Here is a 25,456-nt window from a genome sequence, read left to right as displayed (position 1 = left end):
TGACCTCATTAGATCAGTATCAGATTTTTAAAAAATTGTTTAACTTAGCCGACCTCCGAAGGTCAGTAAAAATACAAAAACAAAAATAAATATACTTAACTCCCGAGGTCGGTAATTTAAAAAATATATTATTTATTTTTAATGAGACCTTTGTTATAGTAAAATAAGTCAAATTTACTGTAACATTCCACATTTTTGGACTAGAATTTTAAACCCATCCTCTGTACATTTATAAACCTAAATCCAATGATTTCTATTATTATATAAGTGTGATGATCAATTCTTTAGCGGGGGAACATCTTTGGAGATGAATTGAAGTCAAAACTCCTAACTCAAAGTTGAGTTAAGAACTTCCCTACCGATTGAATTTTAGTAGACGTTCTTACTTGGGTTAACTTTCAACGACCGTTACTCCTAGAATATAATGAGTTAGGTCGCCTATTATATACCAAACTAAATCCCTTTCGAGTCTTCTTTGGAATGCAATTGACTGTTCGTCAATCCGAATTAAAAATTTATGAGTGTTTTAGTGAGACATTGTACGGGGTGTGTGATGGGCCGCGCAATGCACGACGTCTGCCTAGCGAGGCACCACTTCCCCCCTCCCCCAGACATAAAAATACTTTTTTTCCTTATTAAATCAAAGACAAAATGGTCCTTTCACCCTATGTAATTCCCCTAATCCGTTTTTCATCCTCAAATTCGTCTTAAAGTATGATAATCATTGTCAAATCACTAATTCATCTTCTCTTCTAAGAACCCTAAGCTCCCAATCTAAAGTTTCACGAAGGGTCAAAGATTATAGTTTCTTTCCAATATTTTTCACCAATTTCGTCATCAATGGCATGGGAAACACATCCAAGTAAAGTAAATCTTCATATCGATTTCAAGCTAGAGTTTAAGCTTCAAGGTTAAGGATTTATTTTTTTCTAAATTTCTTCCATCAAAAAGGCATATTGAGCATGCCTTTACTTTAATTATCATTATTTTCTATTATTGCTTATTGATCATATGTTTTAGTGGTTGTTTTAAAGTTGGGATTGAGGGATTTGGTTGTCACATACTTAATTGGGTTTATCTTGTCTTGATGAATTTTTCATGTGTAAATAATGGTTTGTAAACTGAAGTGTGTCTTACCAAAAGGGTGAATTTAGTGTATTGGTTTTATAATGTCTATGGGTTTTTGCATGATAAATATGTGAGCCTCAACCCCTTTCCAAATTTGGTTTTCAAGTAAGAATTACATGATATTTATATCATCGGTTAATGACTGCGGGATTTAAAATAGGAAAAAGGTTTAACGGTTTTTGAAACTCCCTTGGTGGCTATGGTTATGAATTTTGAATTAAACTTTTTGAGTCTAAATGTTTTAATGGGTATGACATGGCATAATATTAAGGACTTGCAAGTTTTGATATGGCGATACCAATGGGAAAAATGCCTTAATGAAAGATATTATGATTAAAGGCTTACAAAAATATTTTTATTGCGCTTTAATGAAAATTGTGTAGATTCACCGAGAAGGTGTCGTTCTTGTGACCAACACTTGAAATCACGTTTGCCGACGTTGGGAGATCTTATCCAGAATGAAGGATGACCACTATATGCTACTTCACGTAGTAGTTTACAATTATTTTAGGGAGGCTATTGTCTATTGGTGACTTTATCCTAAACCACGATTTATGCAGCTAACATGGATCGGGCCCCACCAATTGGGGGTAAAAGACCCATATAGCCCGTGGGTTACTACAGGTCAGTGAAAAGGTACATAGTTCAAGAGTAAATTTTAAATGATCATGCCTTTATGTTTCCTGTCCCCCGTCCCTTACTTTATTATTATTATGAGAAAAGTTATCGTTTCCACCTTAAACTATACTCGAAAAGTCAAAGACACACCTAAACTGTTAGAGTGATCTATCACACACCTATACTCTATAAAAGTGAATTTTTCTACACCCTGTAAAGCATTATACCCCTTGCATGTGGTGCGGTGTTTCACACGCACTTGCTACGTCAGCTCCATGTAAGCATAATACGAAAAAATAATTAATTCATTATTTTCATAAATTTTTCTTTTTTTTTTAAAAAAATAAACCTTTTTTCTTCAATGTCCAAAATCCAATGAAAAATCTGTATTCTCATCATCGGTAATTTTTCTCTCCATGCCGTCTTGGAAGCATGTTGAATTATAATTCAATTAGTATTTGAAAACTTTGGAAGCCATGGCAGGGTGGTACATGATCCATTCTAATTTCTTATACGCTGAAGAGAACCAACAAATCCCAACTTCAATAGGCTTTGCTGATTAAGAGAAACAAGAAGCAAACCCTAACATCCCTAAAGCTTTCACTTAAGTAGACTACATCATAGGTTTAAGCAACTGATGAAAATACTCGGCCTGTAATTAATAGAAAATAAAAACCATATCACTGGTTGTCACGAATTTGGGACTTTCTATCAAAAGTTATAATTTTTATTTTTTATCAAAAATATTAAAAATTTAAAATTTGTTAGTTAAAACGTTAATGGCGGTGGGTTAGATGATTAATCAATGGTATTGTGAGAAATATTGATGGTGGTAGGTAAAATTGGAATCGATTCGATGGGGGTGGAGGATGGGATGTGAAGAAATTGCGTTATTTGAGGGTGGGGATGATAAAGAAGAAGATAGTTTGGGGGTAGGGGAGGGGAGATGCGATGTTTGGGGGCTGGGGAGGGGAATTTTTAATTTTTTCTTTTTCGTTTTTGCGTTAATTTTTTACTTAGACACTCTTTTTTTTAATTTAAATAATTATATTTTTTCCACGTTAGATTTAGGGTGTAAAAAAATCATTTTTAAGTAGTTTAGGTGTGTATTAGGTCACCTTAATAATTTAGGTGTGTCTTGAACTTTTTGGGTATAGTTTAGGGTGGAAACAATGACTTTTCTCTTATTATTATTAATGATGGATATGTGTTTTATGATTGATTTTGATAAAAGAATATTTTATCTCTTTTCCTGGGTTGCATGTCAGTACTCACTCTACTGACCGTCTTTGGATGCTACATCATTTCGTGATGTAGGTTTGGAGGCATTTCTTATAATTTTGTGTCGCATTAGAGCTTTCATATTCTCTCTTAGATAGTTGATGATAAGTGGTGAGTCCTCCATCATTCGGAAGGCATTTGTACTTTTTACATATGTTTATATGCTAATATTTCTTATTTTTATGGTATAGTTGGAGCCATGTCCTGACTTAAGAGCTATTCTTAAAATTGGAGAGTTAGAGGCTTGGTAGACGATGTGGGTTGTTGGTTTGAATTTTGTTCTTAAGACGTGGATATTTTTTTAATTAAAAATGTTGAATTTCTTCTTACATGAACTTGTTTTTGCATCTTTAGTTACTACTATGCTTATGATATAATGATAAGGGGTCATCTGGGGCCTTCATTAGTTTAGAATGACTGTCACAGTCAGGATCATGGCTCGAATTATGACAAACTTAGTATCAGAGAACAGTTCACGGCCCCAGAGTATTTACAAAACCTTATCTATTAGTGTCTTGCTTATGGGTGTATTGTGCACCACACTTATAATTAGGAGGGTACAAGGCATTTAGGAAATATTTCTCATTCTTTCATACTCTAGATCATGCAATAGTGTTGTCTATATGAAAGTTATCCAAAATTTCATCCTTGCTCTAATTTTGTTGGTTATGTCTCATTATTGAGGCGATACAAGTGCTAAAACTTAGATTCCTAATGATGTGGTGCTTTATGATTGAGTCATTAAAAAGTTATGAAATAACAGAAGGACTTGAAAAGATTTAATTAGTGCGTTAAAGTATATTGATTTAAGTGTATATCTCTATATTCATGAATCGTGCGTTTCAACCTGAGGTAAGATATGTATTCAATCTATTTTTAAAACTTTATTGTAGATGTCTCATTTAAGGAGAACGATCTGTATTTGAACATTGGGATAATATTTCCACCCGAGAGGTAATAAAAATTAGGGCGTTACAACCTATGAATAGTAAGATAATCCCAAGGTTAGTGATATGAAGTCCTAAGTTTAGAAGTCGGAGTGAGGGTAACCTTTTTTGTACTATATAGAAGCATGATCCAAGGGTATAATAGTTCTTTAAATCAATCTTTTAGGGGCAAAATGATAATTTTACATACTAGATATATCAGTCATCATTCTGGAATAATCTCTTCTCTTCTCTATCACTCAAGAAGAAGAATAACGTAAGAGTTACTGTTGTCGTTGGCCTCTAATCCACCACCAAAGTTTCATTAATAGTAACACCATCTGAAATCTTTTCTCTCATCCATGTCTGCAAGCTGATTTGCTCAATCCGTTCCTTCAAACATAATTTTTGTGAAATAAAAGGTATAATAAGTTGATTAAACTAAGTTAAAAACTAGAACTGAGTTCATAATGACTTTTAAATTTTATCATTTTTTTCATCCCTAATGTAAATGAGATGTATAATTGCTACCATTACATCAAAATGTTTTGTCTTCGGCTTCCAGTCTACTTCTTTTATGCCTATCCTCTTAGTTTTCATTTAAATTATTTATTTGGATAAAAATAGTAATATAGATGATCTCTTTTTAGTGGAAATATCAAGACATTATATGAAACATTAGTGTTTTATTACCTCCAAACGAAGCTATTATTGTCCCCTTTTTAAGAAAAAAATTGCGCGCAAATGCATATGCAATTCAGTATTTTTAGTTTTTCAATTTGAGTTCTGAATTTCTTCTGATATATGCTCAATTGTGGTGTATTTTTGTCCTTTTTGGTATTTCTTTTAACACATCCAGTTATTGCTAATATGATTTGGTGAGTATCTATGCATTGAGAGTGTTTGATAATATGCCAAAATCAATTGATTTCTTTTTATTGTTGTTTCTCTTTTGACAAATGTTCTGCAACTGTACATATTAGTTTACTTGACTGGTTAAAAACATAAATATTTGAAATTTGCTTACAACAGAAAGATCTACCCAACACTTAGCTTTTCCCAAGTAAAAGAAAACTCTTTATGAACCTTGTTTCTTAGTCTCTTAATATCCCATTACAAATTTCAGATTTTGGTTTAAGTGCTCTAACCGAGTCAAAGCACCAAGATGGACTCCTCCATACAATGTGTTGGACTCTAGCTTATTTTATCCAGAGGTGACCAACAAAAAAGACATGATGGGGATAAGGCTGATATTTGGTCGTGTGGGGTTGTCTTATTTATTTTTTTGGCTGGTTATCTTCCATTTCAAGAGTCAAATTTGATAGAGAGGTACAGGAAGATCGGTAGAGCCGAATTCAAATGTCCAAGTTCGTTTCCACCAGAAGCTCGGTGTCTACTTTCGAGAATGTTCGATCCTAATTCAAGTACAAGAATTTCTTTTGCAAAAATTAGAGGAAGTACCTAGTTCAGGAGGGGAATTTCTACTTTCTCTAAATCAACAGTAGTAGACGAAATAAGCATAGATCTAGCTTTAGCAAATACAGAAGAAAAAAAAAGGTGGCTCGGATCCCAAAGTTAAGTGCATTTGATATTATTACCCTTTATGCTAAGTTTGTTTTATACAGATTATTTGAGGAACCTTGTTTAAAGAAAGAAGCTAAATTCACATCCTAGAAACCTGCATCAATAATCATATCCAAGATGAAAAATATTGCTAAACATCTTAAGCTGAAACTATCACAAGGGACGCAGGATTACTAAGATTCAAAGGAACAAGAGAAGGGAAAAAGGGAACTTCGAGCATTGATATGGAGATCTTTGAGGTTGTTAAAGCTTTTTCATTTGTTGGAAGTCTAAATATCAAATGGTGATACATTAGAATATTAGCAGATATTGACTGAATGCCTATGATCGGGTCTTCAAGATATTGTTTAGACTTGGAAAGATGATCAACAACAACCTCAGCAGTCAAATGACCAGTTTAATGAGCAGCAGCCCAATACTCAACATCAACAGGAATAATATTTAGAGAACCAGCAACAACCTCTGGAGTAATAACAACTGCTACTCCAAAACCATCTGATTCAGTAAGAGCAGTTACCTTGTTTACTCAACACTTACTTCTTCACATTCTGTCTTAGATACAAGGGCTGAGCTAGATGGATACCGAGGGTTTCAATGAATTACCTTCATTAGAAAAATCATGGTGTGCAAATAGGTTAGGCATATTGTACAAATTCACCTTAACTTGGCCTCTCATGATTTTTGGGTAAAATAGTAATTGTACACGAGCCATTAAATAAAACTCTAGAAATATCGACTTGTCTTTCTTTTCTATATCCCTAAATTGATGCAACAATACTTCTTCTATTTCATCCTCCTAGTAATACAAGGTATGATTTTTCTTTCATTTTTTTGGTATAAATTTCTCTGTGTTGTTTTCCATCCTAAACCTAATCGAATTACTATTCACTGCTACAATATAGAACTTGAATTTTGTATTTTAAGTTATGTATACTCTCCTTGGTTGCTAATCTTCTTTTGGATGGAGACAGATTGAACCTTACTATCCTTATATCCGATCGAGAGTGCTGATATATTTTAAGAAACAATTGCATCTATCAAGTCACTTAGAGTTGCTTCTAATTCATACTGCTTCTTTGGTCTACTTTGAGCTTTGATTTAGGTTACTTAATTGTTAATCATAGATCCAAGGGCTAAGACAGTTAAATTTTTCTTTCAATTTAATTGATTAAGTAATAATTTGAAGCAAAATTAAGAAACAAAATATTATCAAGTTAGAAAGCCACTATCGATTATAAAAGCTATTTAAAAGAAGTTATTGATTAAGTTGAGTTTATTTTGGAAAGAAACATAGAAAAAGTGATTATTTTCCCATGGAGATTTTTAATAGTGATTGTATGAGTGAAAAACTCATCTGGTCCTTTAATCCAAAAGTTGATCATAGAACTGATGAATCTGGTGCTTTTAGGTCCTGCAACCTAATTTTGCAGTAATATTCATATCACTTAATTTTCATGAGTGCTCACTATAACACTTTTTTCATGTTAACTCATTCCCACGCGAGATGAAGCAATGTCACAATGATATTAGTGTAGTATCTAATTTATGTAATTATGTGTCTAGGAAGAGAAGGATACAGTTTGCACGGAATATTATTGAGGAAAAAACTGCTACTAAACATCTTAAGCTTACAATACTTTATTTGTGGTTTTGGTTATGTAACGCCCCGAATCTGGTACCCAGAATGCTACATGGTGCTCATGACCCCAAAGGACCACAAGCTAACCCATGACTGATATCTATAATTGAGCACTGCATAACATACTATATAAATGTAGAATAAAAGGCTAAAAGGCCATAAGGTTCAAAAATCTGATAAAACATAACATCTGAATAATACGGTATCACAATACCAAAACTTAAATAACTGTCTGAAGATGCTAGTCTGAAAGTTTCTAAATTATCTGAATAAGGAGTTGATGGGACATTTCCTCAAATAACTACAACTACTGAAATAAACTAAGTACTAAAAGAATAAAATAATCAAATAATAATATCCTCGAATGATGAGGACTCATTACTAGTCTGACTGCTAAAACTGGAATGCTACTGATGCTCTGGAGCTCGTGCTTCTGAACCTATGGTATAAAACACCATAGTGAAAATGCGTCAATACGATTGAATGTACTGGTATGCAAGTGAGGTAGACTGAATGCAAGGGGTTTATATGCATGAACAATACTAATTGACTGAATAACATGAATGTGAGAATACATGTATGAATACGTGAACTGTAATTGAGAACTTGACATTACTAAATCTGAATACTGATAACATAAGTTTTCGTATAAATGATATACTATTATTTGAATGACTGTGCCTGACAGTCCTATTTTTGATAAGACTAGCTGAGTTTCGTACTGAGCTGGGTGACTGTATCTGACAGTCCTGAATTCTGTAGATCTATCTGAGTTCTATTACTAAGACTGAGACTGAGACTGTAACTATGGGAAGCAATTATCTAATTGACATGCCCCTAATAAGCTATTATAGATGAGTTGGGGTCCAATCTGTAACCCCAATTAGAAGGGTATTAATATCGCGACACTGGTAAGGACAATCTGTGAGTGATCCATCATCTAATAGGTACTCTAAGGAGAACGGTGGGACCCTCATATAATAGGTTAAGCCACCTCATCTACCCTCATCTAGAAGGTTATATGTCTTAACCTATGCTGGCTACGTAGTTCTGAAGCACAAGGATTGCTTCTAAGAATCACACCCTCTACTCGCAGGTGAGTTCCCATCCTTGGGCTCACTCAGTACTGAATCCCACTCCCATATGATTAGACACTAAATTAATTATATTAAACTGACTGGACTAAGTTCACCGAGTTCTGTTGACTGACTGAATATTACTGAGATCTAATAACTAACTGAGGTTACTGAGATTACTGAGATTACTGAGTTTTCCTGAGTCATGAGATTGACTGAATTCTACTGAACATGACTTGACTGAGAGTATCTTAAAAATTGGCACTAGCTCTAGGCACACAACTAAATTGTCGGATACAAGTACCCCCAGGACTCAATAGCATGAAATTGACAATACATGACATTTCTTGACACATGACCATAGTCAACAATTCATAGTACAATCATAGCGGATTTTCATGAAGTATTCGCATGCTATAAGTTTACACATGAATAGGAATGCATGTAAACATATCATAATTTCATAAGCCTAATCTTATGAGCATTACAAAGCATAACAATAATGTGGGAGTCATATCAAGCATAAGGGAGAAACATGGATTCATCAATTTTGGTCACAAATGAGTCATAAGGCATAATTCCTATTCTCTTAGGCATTTTATCAAACACCTTGCAGGCATATCTTTAGGCTTAGGCATGAATATTGAAATAATACTTCATGGAAATATTTTACACTTCCAATGCAAGAATTTCAACCACATACTAATATATTTTCATGATAGTCATTAAAAACTTCAACTTGGAAATCAAACAACAACATAAACATAGATATAATTTAATTCATACCATGGAATCCAAAGTTTATATTTCAAATAGGGTTTCTTGAGCTTCATGGGTGAAAGGAACCCATGAATAAACACTTGACATACCTGGGTGGATGATTTCTTGAAGATTGGTGGAGAAAAGCTTGAATTCTTAACTTGGAATTAAAAACCTAGGGTTTTTTGTTCTTGGGGGATTGATCTTTAAGAGAAACCCTAATTTGGTATTGTAGATGAATAATGAAGTTATGAGCCCTGGTCTGGTATAATTAGGGGTTAAAACAGGTTAAAAAAAGACCCAAATACCCTTTTAAAAATAACTTAAAATCACTGATTGGAAGTGGTGACCGTTTGGGCGATGGTCCATCACTGGCTCGACGGTTTGTCGGTCCTAACTATCACACTTGGCCAGAACCTAAACTTTCTTCTTCGTCAGCGATAGTTTGGGTGACGGTCCGTCGCTGGCTCACCAGTCCATCGTCTTGACCATCGCACTTGACCAGAAGTCGGGTTCACTGTCTTAGTCATGATGGCTTGGGCGATGGTCCATTGTTAGCTCGACGGTTCGTCGGCCTGACTGTCGCTTCTAGGTAGTTCCGACAGTTCTCTGTAAAATATCCATGACTTTTTACTCCGATACCGGATTTGGACAAAATTGGTATCGTTGGAAAGCTAATTTAATTTCTCATATGATAAAAAGTTGAAATTGGGAAAACTATATCTTATTTAAACATTAATCATTTAGAAAGTCATCACTAACTCTTTTGGAGACTAGATTTGACTTAAAGAAAGTTTGGGATATTACAGGTTACAACATAGTTTTTTCACTTTGGATAGAGTTATGGTTGAAAAATAAAACTGTCAAAGTTTTTACTTGATGCAAAAATAATTGATCTAGTATAATTTCATAAGTGGGGTCGGGGGAATGTGATGTGTATGGAACCGTATCCCTACCTTGTGAAGCTAAAGAGGAGCCACAACTTATTTACTTTTTTAACACATTGCTATTGCTACTTATTATGTGTTGCCTATTTGGATATTAGACTAGACAACACTTTCTACTAGAATGTGAAATACTGTGTTCCTTAGAAATTAGAATGTTAAAAGACTGATTAGTTGAATAGAAAAATCACCTTTCCCCATAAATTTCATCTGTATCCCACTATATGTTGAGGTCAATCAATCCTATGCTAAAGTAGTTAAACATAAATCTCCTTTATATACTTTGATAAACAATCTTTCTGGGTTGGAATTTTCCTTTTAAAATCTAGATATTTAAGTTTGAGGCTTTCAGTTTGAACTTCTCCAATTGATTTAAAAACTAAATGACAAAAAAAATAGTTTCTGCACAAACTACATGACAAAAAGCCTGGGAACTTCAAGATTTGAAGATTTCAGGTGCAGCTACATCGAAGTTATTCACTTGTCAACAATGAATTTTTCTGTAACTGCAAAATTTCCATTTCCCTTTTGATTATATAATTGATTTTAGAAGCAACAAGCAAGTGTCGGCATCCCATTTTATTTTTCCTATCTTCTTTCTCCTTTTCCAAAATTTTAGTCTTTATCTTACTTTGAATCTTTAGTTACTAACATTATCATGATTAAATTCTTAATTTAATAGTGGTTGACTTGAACAAAATAAAGGTGTAAGTTAGCGATAAATCATGTGATACAATGTTTTGGCGAATTACAAATCTGTAATCATTTGCATGACATGATAGGATACTCTCTAGTGAAAGGGCAAGCGACTAGATTTTGATAAGGTAACTACTAAACTCGAGTAGACTTTTTATTCCAAAGGAACTGATTTTTTTTGGGCATCATAGAAGTAGAACATCTAAAAGTACTCTTCGTAGTATAGTAGAGCTTTGTTATTATAGTAGAGAGACAGAGAATACCCATTTATGAATTAGGAGCTACCTATGCTATTACTACATCACCACTAAGTTACTTGTTCATCCTTTTTCATACTTTTAAGTTGTCATTTCCATTATTCCTTTTTTAAAGAATTCACTCATTCTTGAAAAAAAATGTATAACACATCACCTGTTTGTTGTACTTTGCAAGATTTCATATTGTTGAATCGTTAATATTTCCTACTCCAGATACATCATACAAAAAAAATGAGAACGATCTCTGATAATTCTATTATACTTTTAAAAGAAATTATAGAGAGAAACTAATCACAAGACTGTAGCTACATTACATTTGTAACTTTGTAAATAGCATCATTTTGTTGTAAATCTGCAATTGCTTCTTTTTAAATAATACCAAAAGGAGAAGCTTCAGTTCCTTTTGGCTTCTTTGCAATGTTGTTGGTAATTAATTTTGATATGGACTCTATTTCTTACCTATTTTGTTAGTTGTGTACAAAAATATTTAAAGTATTCTTTTTTCATAGACAATTTTGCTGATGCACCATTCAAAACATTATGAATGCTGGTGGCTTGTTTCACATGGTTATATTTACAAAATTAAAAAGAAAGGCCTCAACTTATGCACTCGGTCACATGTGTGAAGAAGATATGAAGAGAAACAACCATCTATTTTAGTCTAAGGCAGCTTCAAAGCCTTGAAACATGTTATAGACTTATATCTTTGGGTGAATGAGAGGGGGATCTTTGATATCTTTATGAAAAGTTAGAATACATTTCTAGATAAAATTCTTATAGTGGTGTAAATCTGATACAATTTATTAGCACACTTCAAAATATATGAACAGAAGTAAACAATCTAAAATGAAACTCTTCTGCTAACATACAGGTAGTAGTTATACTTTTGGATTTTTTTATGTAATTATAAAAAATAGTTAAGGGTATTACTATAGCATATGTCGTTGTTCTTATTGTATATATATAATGTTTGTTCGTGATAATCAATCTACAAATGAGAAAGGTATTAATTTTTCTTTCAGAATCAGATATATTAGTCCTGTGCTATGCACAGACATTCAATATCTAGTAGTAAAAAAAAGGTAGTTGTTTTTGCGTAAACTTTAAGTGAGTGTTGGGGGTGGTATTCCTTTATGGTGTTGGTTAAGGTGTATCAAATTAGCAAACTAATGGTAGTTGGTAGAAAAAGAGTGGTTAGTTAAAATATTGACATATTTAGTTGAAATAGAAAAGGAGATCATGATTACTAGTTATTGTGGTAGTAAAATTAATCATAGGTTGTGAATGTAAGAATATATTGGTTAATAATTTATAAATTTATCTTTCACTTGAGGAAATCTTAGAAAGGAAAACTCAGTGGTGTTTATAGAATTTTGAAGGTAGATTAAAGTTATGCATAGATAAGTAGATGTGATGTGAGGAAGGAGAATAAGTTATGAACCATAATGGGTTATATTATAACATTAAGATCAACTATTCTTATTATGCGGATATACCCATTGATGTTTTTTTTAGTTGTTGTAAACTAGTATAGTATGTGAGAAGACGTGTAATGAATATTAAGGTATAGTAGTAACATTGTGAAGAAAAATGTGTTTGTCGGTAATAGTTAAGTGAAATGAGAAATTTAGATTAATTAATTTTTCATATATTTTAATGGACTAGTACAGTATGTGGGATGTTTCATGGGCAATTCATGATTGGTAATAGATATTAAGATTGATCTCTAGACGTTGATTGTGGTGATAAGAATATTAGTTCGAGGATAGTGGTGCGAGTTTTATGGGGGGAAATTAGTAGGATTGATTAAATGTGTGAAAGAACTTAGACTGATAACTTATGAAAATTTGAGTGGATAATTGTGATATATACATGAGGACTAGTGTTGAAATGATGAATGATGGCTAGATCCTTAGATGGATAAGAGCCTTAAGTTATAATGATAAGATGTAGTTGGTCTTGAGTTATAAGTGTCATGTGTACCTAATTCATATTCTTGAATTTCTTAGTATGGAGAAGTCTAGGGAGTTTTTATATGATGTTCTTTAGTGCTGAATTGAAGAAAATATAGACGATATAAGCCCTTGGTATAATTTTAAAAAATTATTAAAAATGTGAGGTTGTGAGATTAGAGGTTTAATGATAATATACTAAGTAATGAATAATGAATTTCTATGTGTTAATAAGTGTGGATGTGTAAACTCATGACTGTTTGAGTTATGGGGTGATGACTACAGAACCTAACAAAAAAAATTAAAATTATATCCCTGGAAGGATATCCTAGAAAGAATTCAGTGTCCTCATATTATAGCTGCTAGGGGGAGTCCGGCATTGTGTGTATATGTAATGCCTCAAGTCTGTACCTCAGACGCTACATGGTGATTACAACCTTGAAGGACCACAAGCTAACCCATGACTGATATCTACTGTGAGCACTGAATAATAATAATACTGAAATAAATGGAAAAAAATAGGCTGAAATTCCATAAGGTTCAAAATATGAAATACTGATAAAATATAATATCTAATAAAATATCTTAATCTGATACATGAACTGAGCTAAACTTGCAACTACCAGGATGCTCCATCTTGGAGTGGTCATATTCATGAGACTTTAGATAGGATGACTGGGTGGAAAGATGGAAAGCCATGCGAACTTGTCCGCTTGACTACTAAACTGAATTGTTGGCTTTGCGGACTAACTTATGCTGAAAAATTATACTCGACTGGAGCATTTCTTTGACACTCTCTCTATAGAGTTCTAGTGACTTTAGGGAGCAAATAATCTTGGTATAGGATGAACAAAACATCTAAATAAGAAATCACATCCTGGCTAAAATTTCGTAACATGAGGCGAGGCCTACGAAACATCATCTCAGATGGAGTAACTAAGCCTTATGCACTGTAACTATAAATTTTCAAGGTGAGACATATTCCTCGAATACGCTCTTAACTATTCTCTCCATCTTAGTATAACACATTACCTGATACTACTGAAAATATTCACATGGGCGCTGAGCATGAATGCATAAACACACTAACTTATCTGATTAACTGAATGGCTGATAGCTGAATCTGGTCATGTAAGATTGAACTGTACTTAGTCTGGACTGAAACTATAGGGTATTATGCTTATAAAGTAGGGACTGACTGAGAAACATGAGATTCTGAGCATGAATATGTCTAAACTATATTATCTGAGAATGCTGGACCAAATATATAACATGATTCTGATAACTGACTAACTGATAACTGTACGCTATGGTTAAGCAAGCCTGAGATTGAACTGAGTTTTGAACTGAATGCTGAACAGAGACTGTAACTGAGTTTTGATAACTATGTGATAGAGATTGACATAAATCAAGGATCTGAATAAGCACTCACACTCTGCATTTCCTCAACTTCTCATCTCATGAAAAATTCTGATTTCCCTCCCTTCATCAACTAAACACAACTTCTTGCTAGTAATTTACTTGTACACTAATCTGACATTCAAACCTATCTTCAAAACTACAGCCTCGTGTAAAACAAGTAAGAAAAAATATTTTCTTAACATAAAACATTTACCCTTTCCCATCTAAGCAATCGCACATCACTACATTAGTTCATAAGGAAAGTTCACTAAAGAGCTAAAACATGAGCACCTGAAGTATGAATGGATACTATAGAGAAATCGACACTTAACTGAGACCTAACGAATAAAATATCAACATCATGGGTTTATCAAGAGTTCTAAATTGAGAATATACGTGACATAATCCGAGTTTAGCTGATCGTTAGGAGCGTAGCACAAGTCATGGGAACTGAGCATACTGTAAAGCATGACATGAGTACATAAGTCATGAGCTGTAAGATTTGAATCTTGAGATTCTGTGTTCATAGAACATTATTCATAACACTAAGTGAAATGAAACTCCTTATAATAGGAACTGTAAGCGTACATGATTTTTTTGCTAACGTGCATGAATATGAGCTATGTTCATAGAGCTGACATGTAAGACATGAATAAATATCATGAGAACTGATGGGTTTTAAGAGTCTAAAGTACGATTCTGAGATGATCTGCATGATCATTCTCGCTATAGGAATAATGTAAGACCCCATAAAATCCTAAGCTTAATTCAGGCCATTTGTGCTTGTAAGGGGGGTCTCATACTTAGAAGGTTCTAGCTAAGTTTCCAGACTTAGTATATTTTAGCCTTTGAAAGTTCCCAATCTTATTTTGTGACTTTAATGTCCTTTAATGGTCAGTATTCTTTCTAATTCATGACCAGGAAGGTCAATAGGTGTTCCCAGACAAGTTTCAAATTTTTTGGAACTCGTTGAGACCACGTTCTGAATCCCAAAAAAGTGGACCAATGCCATCTTAGTGCGTTGCATCACCAATTGCATTGGTTGATATCATTGCAGGTTGCTAGGATCAAAGTAATGAGGCTCTATGCGATGATGGCGTGACACATCGACTATCACATCAAAGCCATGACACGCTGCATCGCTAATAATGTCGGTGACCAGTTCTTAGTCATTTAAAAGTCGCATCCTCAGGGTTAATTCAGTCTTTTTTCCATACCCTTCAGCCCTCATAACTCAAAATTTAGCCCTCTTTTGGCTAATCCTATTCATTAGTCACAAAATCCTCAAGAACAAAACCCTAGGGATAATAATTCAAGACCTAATTTCCAAGGAATTCCACCATCAACCTTTAAGAATTCACCAACTAAGGTATGTCAAGTGTTCATCCAAGGGTTTATTCCATCCTTGGAGTCTAAGAAACCTTTTTAAAAACTCAAGATAATGTTTTTGATGAATTTCATGATTTAGTTTGATTATGTTCATGACTATTATGTTAATGGGTACTCTAGTTCATGATTTAATTGCAATATCTATGTGAAGTAAAGTGATATAGGTGTAGTATCATGTGAAATCATGTTAAAACCTTGAAATTTATCAATGGAGTGTGAATTATGATACCTATTTGTTGTATAGGGTCATGTGCATATGTTACGCTCACCAAGTGTTTGATGAATTGCTCATGTGAGTTAATAAATGAAAGAAATCATGCCATGCTAGTTATGTACAAGTTGTATCATGCAAGTTTTAGACAAATGGTTTATGAGAATGAAATAATGCCATGTTATAGTATGCCAATACGTATTCCCCATCAATGTACAAGTAATGCATCTCAAGTGATTGTTGAAATGTCTAAATGAATGAATGATAAACATATAGCCAATGTTGAGCTTTTAAGCTTGTGCCATGATTTACTTATTATGCTATCGAGTCTTGGGGGTAATTGTACCCGATAATTTAGCTGTGTGCCTAGAGCTAGTGTCAGTTTTCCTGATACACTCAGTCAAGCCATGATTAGTAGAACTCAGTCAGTCAGGTGACTCAGGAAAATTCAGTAAATTCAGTATCAGTCCAGTAATCTCAGTGACATCTATAATCTCAGTAATCTCTGTAATCTCAGTCAGTTATCAGATCTCAGTAACTCTGTCAGCTAGCAGAAATTAATGGAATTTTGTCAGTTGACAAAATTTAGTAGTATTTCATTATCCAACGGAACTCAGTGAACTCAATTTGGTCAGTAAAAACTGTACCATCAGTAATAGCTCAGTTATGCGTAGTGTGAACTAGGAAAACTAGTTCAGTGTCTCTTCAGTTGGGAGTAGGATTCAGCACTGAGTGAACCCAGGGATGAGGGCTCACCTATTAGACAATAGAGGGTATGATCCTTAGTAGCAATCCCTGCATTCCAGAACTACGTAGCTAGCGTAGGTTGAGATGTACCCCTACTAGTCTAAGGACTATACATCTACTTAGAGTTTATCTTACAGGAGGGGTTGATAGAAGAGCTCCCTATCTGAGAGGGTTTACTCACAACTTGTCTTTACCCATGGTACGGTACTAACACCCTTCCAGATGGGGTTATAAGTTGGACCCCACCATTTAGATTAGGGGCATGTCGATTAGATGATTACCTCCCACAGTCTCAGTTTTAGATCCAGTCTCAGTAATAGAAGTTAGTTCAGTTCTGCAGATATCAAGACTATCACATACAGTCGCTCAGCTCAGTACGGAACTCAGCTAGTTCCATCAGAATCAGGACTGTTAGATACAGTTATCTAGTTCAGTCTAGAACTCAGATAGTTCTTCAGATTCAGGGCTGACAGATATAGTCACCTAGTCCAGTAAAGAACTCAGATAGTTTTTCAGTATCAGTACACCCAGTTATCAGTTATCAGTAATATAGTACCAGTAACCTCAGATATCGGTTACCTGTAAACTCTATAATTCATATCATCAATAGAATAAGTTATTCAGTATCCAGTATTAGTAAACTCAAATATCAGTATATCAATATCCAGTATTGTCACAACCCCAGTCCTAGTTTATGTATTCATGCATGTATTTCTCACGTGCTTATGTTAAAGTCATGAGTCAGTTATTATTGTTCATGTATATTAACCCTTGCATTCAGCTTACCTCACTTGTATACTAGTATATTCAATCGTACTAACATATTTTCACTATGGTGTTTTATACCATAGGTTTAGAAGCACAAGCTCTCGAACATCCTTAGTAGATCAGACGTTCAGCAGCAAGACTAACAGTGAGTCCTCATCATTCGAGGATAGCATAATTATTTTATTACTTTATGATTTTAGTAGTTCAGAGTTAGTTGGGGATATATCCCATCATCCCTTTAGTTTTCAGATAGTTTAAAGGCTTTTAGACTACAACATATTTCAGATAGTTTATTTCAGTTTTGGGTATTGTTATACCCCATTACAGACATTATTTTATATTCAGTATTAGTTTAGTTTTAAACCTTATGTCCTTATAGCTTATATTCTAATATTTATAGTATATTATTTAGTGCTCAGTTATAGATATCAATCATGGGTTAGCTTGTTGTCCTTCGGGGTCATGAGCATTGTGTAGAATTCCACGTATTAGATTTGGGGCATTACAAACTTGGTATCAGAGCCTAAGGTTCAACAGTGTCCTAGGAAGTTTGAAAATCCGCATCAAGTAGAGTCTTGTGCATGGGTATGTTGTGTACCACACTTATGGATAGGAGGCTATGAGATGTTTTAGAAATAGTTCCCTTCTTTTAGTATTCATGTCGTGCCAGCGAGCATGAGCTCAAATTCAAATCCTAGTCTAATTTTCTCTTCCTTTAGTTTACAGAACATGCCTCCCAAAAAGGATAGTGAAAGGAGAATCGGTAATCAGTCAGTACCTCAGCCCGTTCAGGCAGATCCCCTGGACGAACATGTTTCTCATACAAAATTTAGGACTGCATTCACTACTCTTGCCAATCCAGTCACAACTCAGAATAAATGGCCAGTTATTATTCTAGCCAACCCAGTGGCTAATTCAGCTGCAGCCAGGATTCAGGACTTTACCTGAATAAATCCTCACCTATTCTTCAATTCTAAGTTCGAAGAGGATCCACAGGAGTTCCTTGACTAGGTTCAGAAAGATACAAATATCATGGGAGTGACTTCCAGTGAAAGTGTCGAGTTAGCCACCTATTAACTATAAGATATAGACCATACGTGGTTTAAGAAGTGGAAAGTAGACAGGGGTACAGATGCAGGGCCCATAGAATGAGAGGAGTTTGATATGACCTTCTTAGATAGATTCTTTCCCCTAGATCAAAAAGAGGACAAAGTGTTAGATTTCATCAATCTCAGACAAGGTAGAATGAGTGTGAAAGAATACTAGCTCAAGTTCACCCAGTTATCCAGGTATACTCCCCATGTAGTAACAGACAGTAGATCCAGAATAAGCAAGTTTGTGTCTGGGGTTTTAAGTGAAGTGGTTAAGGAGTGCAGGTCTACGATGTTAATTAAGGATATGGACATATCTAGACTTATGGTCCATGCTCAACAGATTGAAGAGCAGAAACTTAAGAAGAAGGAAAGAGAGAATAAGAGAGCCAGAACAGGTAGTTATAGTTTTTCTCAGCCAGGGTTGCAGGGTGGTAACCGTTCTCAGCATAGTCAAAAGTTTTCAGTCTCAGTTCCCTTTACAGCTATTACCCTAGTACCAAAGTTTAGAAATAACTACAGGGATGGGGCGCCAAACTCGAAATCCCAGAATAATACAAGTATTATTTGCACTTATTTACTTTGTGAAGAGTGTGGTAAGTATCATAAGGTTGTGTGTAGAGTGGGCAGTAATATGTGTTTCGAATATGGCGAGTCAGGTCACAAAGTCTGAGACTGTCCTAAGCCCGATCCATGAAGTCAGCACAGTTATCCTTCTGCTCAGTTTGGTTGCCCAAATTAGCAGGGTGCCAATTCCAGCGCTATCAGTGGGCAACGCAAAAATAGACTTTATGCACTTCAGTCCCGACAAGATCGAGAAAGTTCTCCTGATGTAGTCACTAGTATGTTGCAGATATCTCATTTACATGTTTACACATCTTCAAATTCAGGAGCTTCTTTTTCTCTTATAACTCTCTACATCCTAATCAACTTTAAGGTCAGACCAGATGCTAATGGGACCTTTCTCAGTCTCCACCCAGTGGGCCAGTCTATCATAGCCCGTCAGGTATATAGGAACTGTTCGGTGATGATACCTTAGAAAGACAGGCCTTCAAGTTCTGGTAGTAATACCAGTATGGGTAGGAAATCCGTAAGGAAATATGATTCCCAACCTATTCCTATCCCAATGCGAAGTTTTGTACTTCAACCATCATGATACTTACGCATGAATCATGCCAAAATTCTGTGAACCCATCATATATTCACACTTTTCATAGAATTGTGTGTGTTTCAAGTTTCTAGTATAAGGAATCCCAGTTCACTCAGTGCTACGAATCATGTCCTATAAACACAAAAATTTTAGACTCAGGTCATGCAACTCATGACTTATGCTACGCTCCTAATGATCAATTAAAAATTTAGACTATGTCACATATATCCACAGTTTATACCCCTCGGTGAATTCGTGGTGTTGATGTTTTGTCCCTCAGACCTCAGTTACAGTGTTATTTAGTAATCAGTATTTAGTAAAGGACTCAGATAGTCCTACAGAACCATGGCCTTTAGTTATCAGTTATTGAGATATGAAAATTCAGTACTTCAGTACCAGTCTAACCCTCAGTTATTAGGAACCAATATTCAATCCCAGTTAGTTACTGTCTCAATTACCATCTTAGCTATAATCTCAGTCCTAGTCCTAGTATAGTCAGATCATAAACTCAGTTCACTTTCAGGATTACCCGACCATAGCATATGGCCATCAATTATTCAGTCATTAGTATTTCAATACCTCAGTTTATAGAATATTTCTGAATTATGTTAGATGGTTAGTCTTACGTTCGTAAGGTAATATAGTTTTTTCACTCATTCACGCTCAGTTACCTCACGTTACCCATTCAGTCATTACCTTTTTTTGTATAATACTCTATAGTCTAAGTCCAGCCTTTTACGATAAGTACAATTCAGACTTATAGACCTAGTAGTTAGTTATCTGTCATTCAGTTAATCAGATAAATTAGTATATTTATGCATTCGTGCTTAGTACCCACGTGAATCTTTCCAGTAGTCTCAATTATAGTGTATAAGGCTTTATCACTTTATTTTAGATGATATTTCATAGGCCTTGTCTCCTAATACAAGAATCCTAGCCATATAGCGATCTCCTATTCTGATGTCCTACTCAGATCAGGCCAAGATTTGCTTTTTCCCTTCAGTTCCTAGAACTCTACAGAAAGAGTATCATAGGAATGCCCCAATCGAGTAGAAGTTTCCAGTATGAGTTAGTTAAGCAGCCAGTAATTCAGTTTAGTAGCCAGACAGACAAATTCAGATGGTGTGGTTTCCCATCTTTCCATCTAGTCGGACTATCCAGAGTCTCACGAATGTGATCATTCTAAGATGGACTAATCAGGTAGTTGCATGTTTAGTCTAGTTCATGTATCATGTCTTAGTTTTAGATCTCAGATATTTAGATTAAAGGTGCCTCGTGCATTGGTATAGATTTTCTCATAGCTCAGCAAAGTTAGCACAGTATTTTTAAGGGATATAGTGCCCCAAGGGGGAGATACACTATAATTCCTGGAACCTTCATGCCATAAATATGTTGTTTTCTCTTTTCATAATGAATCCAATTTGGGGTAAGGGGTACTCATGAGTTGATCCTCAAACTCCGATCTTAGCTTTAAGCCACGTATTTAAGGTACTCAATTCAGATCACGATATCCATCTCATGTATCATATTCCAGACTCAGTTACGTTTATATGTTTCTGCTCATGGATATCTAGTAATTAATTTCAGTCTCATTAGCATTTTCAGTTTAAGGAAACAATCTCCCTTGAACTTATCCAGTTTCACGCTCAGATTTCCATGATAAACTTGGTATCAATTATCATTGAATACTCAATCATACATTCATGTGTCAGATCAGTCATGTATTCATACATCAGGTATGCATGTTCAGTATAATATATTCAGCTTATCAGTTATGCCAGTCATGAAATTATGCATTAGATATGCATGCTCAGAATAAATCTCAGTAAATCAGTGATGTTAGCCATGTACTCATGTTTCAGTTGTTTATGTTCAACATGTACTTCAGCTTATCATTTTCCCACATCTCAGTCAGTCTCATTCGAGGATGAGTGTTTCCAAGGGGGAGATATTGTAAGACCTCAAAAATTCTAAGCTTAATTCAGTCTATTTATGCTTGTTAAGGGGGTCCCATACTTAGAAGGTTCTAGCTAAGTTTCCAAACTTAGTTTATTTTAGCCTTTGAAAGTTTGCAATCTTATTTTGTGACTTTAATGTCCTTTAATGGTCCGTATTCTTGCTAATTCATGACCAGGAAGGTTAATAGGTGCTCTCGAACAAGCTTTCAATTTTCAAAACTTGTTTAGACGACGTTCAGAATCCCCAAATAGTGGACTAATATGATCTTGGCGCGCTGCATCGCCAATCGCGTTGGTTGATATCATTGCAGGTTTCCAGGGTTAAAGTACTGAGGCTTGACGTGATGATGGAACAACGCGTTGACTATCATGTCGATGCCATAATGCACCACAACGCTAATAGCGTCGGTGCCCAATTCTCAGTTATTTAAAATTCCATCCTCAGGGTTAATTCAGTCTTTTTCCCATGCCCTTCAGCCCTCATAACTCGAAATTTACCCTTCTTTTGGCTAATCCTATTCATTATTCACAAAATCCTCAAGAACAAAACCCTAGGATATCAATTCAAGACCTAATTTCCAAGGAATTCCACCATCAACCTTCACGAATTCACCAACTAAGGTATGTCAAGTGTTCATCCAAGGGTTTCTTCCACCTTTGGAGTCCAAGAAATCTTTTCAAAAACTAAAGATAATGTTTTTGATGAATTTCATGATTTAGTTTGATTGTGTTTCATGAATTATGTTAATGGGTTCTCTATTTCATGATTTAATTGTAATAAACCCTTGAAATTTGTCAATAGGAATATGAATTATGATGCCTATTTGTTGTATAGGGTTATGTGCATATATTACACTCACCAAGTGTTTGATGAATTGCTCATGTGTGTTAATAAATGAAAGAAATCATTTCATGCTAGTTATGTGCAAGTTGTATCATGCAAGTGTTTGACTAATTATTTATGAGAATAAAATAATGCCATGTTATAGTATGCCAATACGTATTCCCCATTCATGCACAAGTAATGCATCTTAAGTGGTTGTTGAAATATCTAAATGAATGAATGATAAACATGTTGCCACTTTTGAGCTTTTAAGCTTGTGCCATGATTTACTTATTATGCTATCGAGTTCTGGGGTAGTTGTATCCAACAATTTAGTTGTGTACCTAGAGCCAGTGTCAGTTTTCATGATACACTCAGTCTAGCCATAATCAATAAAACTCAATCAGTCAGGTGACTCAAGAAAATTCAGTAAATTCAGTATCAGTCCAGTAATCTCAGTGATCTCTATAATCTCAGTAATCTCAGTCAGTTATCAGATCTCAGTATTATTCAGTTCAGACCTCAGTAACTCCGTCAGCTAGCAGAACTCAATAGCATTTTGTCAGTTGATAGAATTCAGTAGTACTTCATCGTTCAACGAAACTTAGTGAACTCAGTTTGGTCAGTAAAAACTGTACCATTACTATCAGCTCAGTCATGCCTAGTGTGAACTAGGAAATCCAGTTCAGTGTTTCTTCAGTTGGGAGTAGTATTCAACATTGAGTGAACCCAGGGATGAGGGCTCATCTATTAGCCAGTAAAGGGTATAATTCTTTGTATCAATCCCTGCATTCCAAAACTACATAGCCAGCATAGGTTGAGATGTACTATGAGTCTAGGGACTATACATCTTCTTTGAGTTTTCCTTACAGGAGGGGTTGGCGAAAGAGATCCTTATCAGAGAGGGTTTACTCACAACTTGTGTTTACTCATGGCACGATACTGAAACCCTTCCAATTGGGGTTACGGATTGGACCCCACCAGTTTAGATTAGGGGCATGTCGGTTAGATGATTTTATCCCACAGTCTCAGTTTTAGATTCAGTCTCAGTATTAGAACTCAATTTAGTTCTACAGATATCAGGACTCTCAGATACAATTACTCAGCTCAGTACGAAACTCAGCTAGTTATATTAGAATCAGGACTGTCAGATACAGTCATCCAGTTCAGTCTAGAACTTAGATAGTTCTTCAAATTCAGGACTGATAAATGTAGTCACCCAGTCCAGTAAAGAACCCAAATAGTTTTTCAGTATCAGTATACCCATTTATCAGTTATCAGTTATCAGTAGCATAGTACCAGTAACCTTAGATATTGGTTACCTGTAAACTTCATAATTCATATCATCAATAGACTAGTTATTCAGTATCCTAGTATTTGTAAACTCAGATGTCAGTACATCAGTATCAAGTATTGTCATAACCCAAATCCCAGTTTCTGTATTCATGCATATATTTTGCACGTGCTCATGTTTAAGTCATCAGTTAGTTATTATTGTTCACGCATATGAACCCTTACATTCAGCTTACTTCACTTTCATACTAGTACATTCAATCGTACTGGCGCATTTGTGCTATGGTGTTTTATACCATAGGTTTAGAAGCACGAGCTCCCGAGTATCCTTAGTAGATTAGACATTCAGCAGCTAGACTAATAGTGAGTCCTCCTCATTCGAGGATAGCATGATTATTTTATTACTTTGTTATTTTAGTAGTTCGGAGTTAGTTGGGGCCATGTCCCATCAACTCCATAGTTTTCAGACAATTTAGAGGCTTTTAGACTACTACGTGTTTCAGACAATTTATTTTAGTTTTGTGTATTGTTATACTCCATTACAAATATTGTTTTATATTCAGCATTAGTTTAGTTTTGAACCTTATGGCCTTACATCTTATATTCTGCATATTTACAGTATATTATTCAGGGCCCAGTTATAGATATCAGTCATGGGTTAGCTTGTGGTCCTTTGGGGTCATAAGCACTGTGTAGCATTTTAGGTACCAGATTCGAGGTGTTACAAATAGACAAGAATGTCATCAATGAAGACTATAATGAACTTGTCCAAGTAATGATTGAACACTTAGTTCATTAAGTCCATGAAAGCTGCTGGGGCACTAGTAAGACCAAAGGAAATGACTAGAAACTCGAAGTGACCATACCGGGTTTGAAAAGTTGTTTTTGGAATGTCACATTCCCTGACTCTGAGCTAATGATAGCCTGATCTGAGGTCTATCTTAGAAAAATAACTAGCACCTTGAAGTTGGTCAAATAAGTCATTGATTTCAAGAAGTTGGTATTTTAATCTGCCCAAGTGTGATTTTAAGCCCTAAAAATATTTTTAAACTCATTATTTTAATTATTTTCCACCAAATCAAAAAGCTTTGTCTCCCAAACCAAGAACCCTAGCTCTTCATTTTCAAGGCCAATCCTCAAGAGCTCACTCAGAACATCAAGAAATTCATTATCCTAGGTATGTAAGATGTTCATACATGGATTCCTTTCAACCATGGAGTCCAAGTAACATATTGAAATTTTAAGTTTTAGTCTTTTAAAGTTATCTGATTTTAAATTATGATTTCATCCATGAATCTCCATGTACTATGGATTTTATATCATGTTACCATAAAATTATTGTTATTATTCAATCCTCCATGTTTTAATATTATTATGTATTGAATTAAACCATGATTTAATGCTATTATGATGAATTCATTCTATTCCTACAAGTTCCATGACATTCCTATGATTGTTTTAAATCATGAACTACAAGTGTTTGATAAAATTCCTACAAGAGTGATTTATTTAATAAGAGCCTTCATGTTTTGGTCTATAAGTTTTAGTGTCATTATACTATAATTGTTTTGAGTCTGGAGGGTATTGAATACCCGAAATCCATAGTTGTTTACTTAGTCTAGTATTAGTACATTATAGAATAGTCTTCAAAACATACTATAAGCATTATCAGAATAGTTAGTTACCAGTCAGACAAACTCAGAATAGTCTAGTATTTCAGTGTCTTTCAGTTGGGAGTAGGATTTAGCACTGAGCGAGTGTAGGT

General features: G+C 34.8%; 1 pseudogene; it reads left to right on the top strand.

Moving 5' to 3' along the window:
• The first annotated feature begins 2,525 nt into the window (after nucleotides 1–2,525).
• LOC107874100 lies at nucleotides 2,526–6,107 on the top strand (annotated as a pseudogene).
• The last annotated feature ends 19,349 nt before the right edge of the window (nucleotides 6,108–25,456 follow it).

Source organism: Capsicum annuum, chromosome 6, assembly GCF_002878395.1.
Source record: "Capsicum annuum cultivar UCD-10X-F1 chromosome 6, UCD10Xv1.1, whole genome shotgun sequence".
NCBI classification, from domain to species: Eukaryota; Viridiplantae; Streptophyta; class Magnoliopsida; order Solanales; family Solanaceae; genus Capsicum; species Capsicum annuum.
This window is presented reverse-complemented; position numbering and strand designations above follow the sequence as displayed.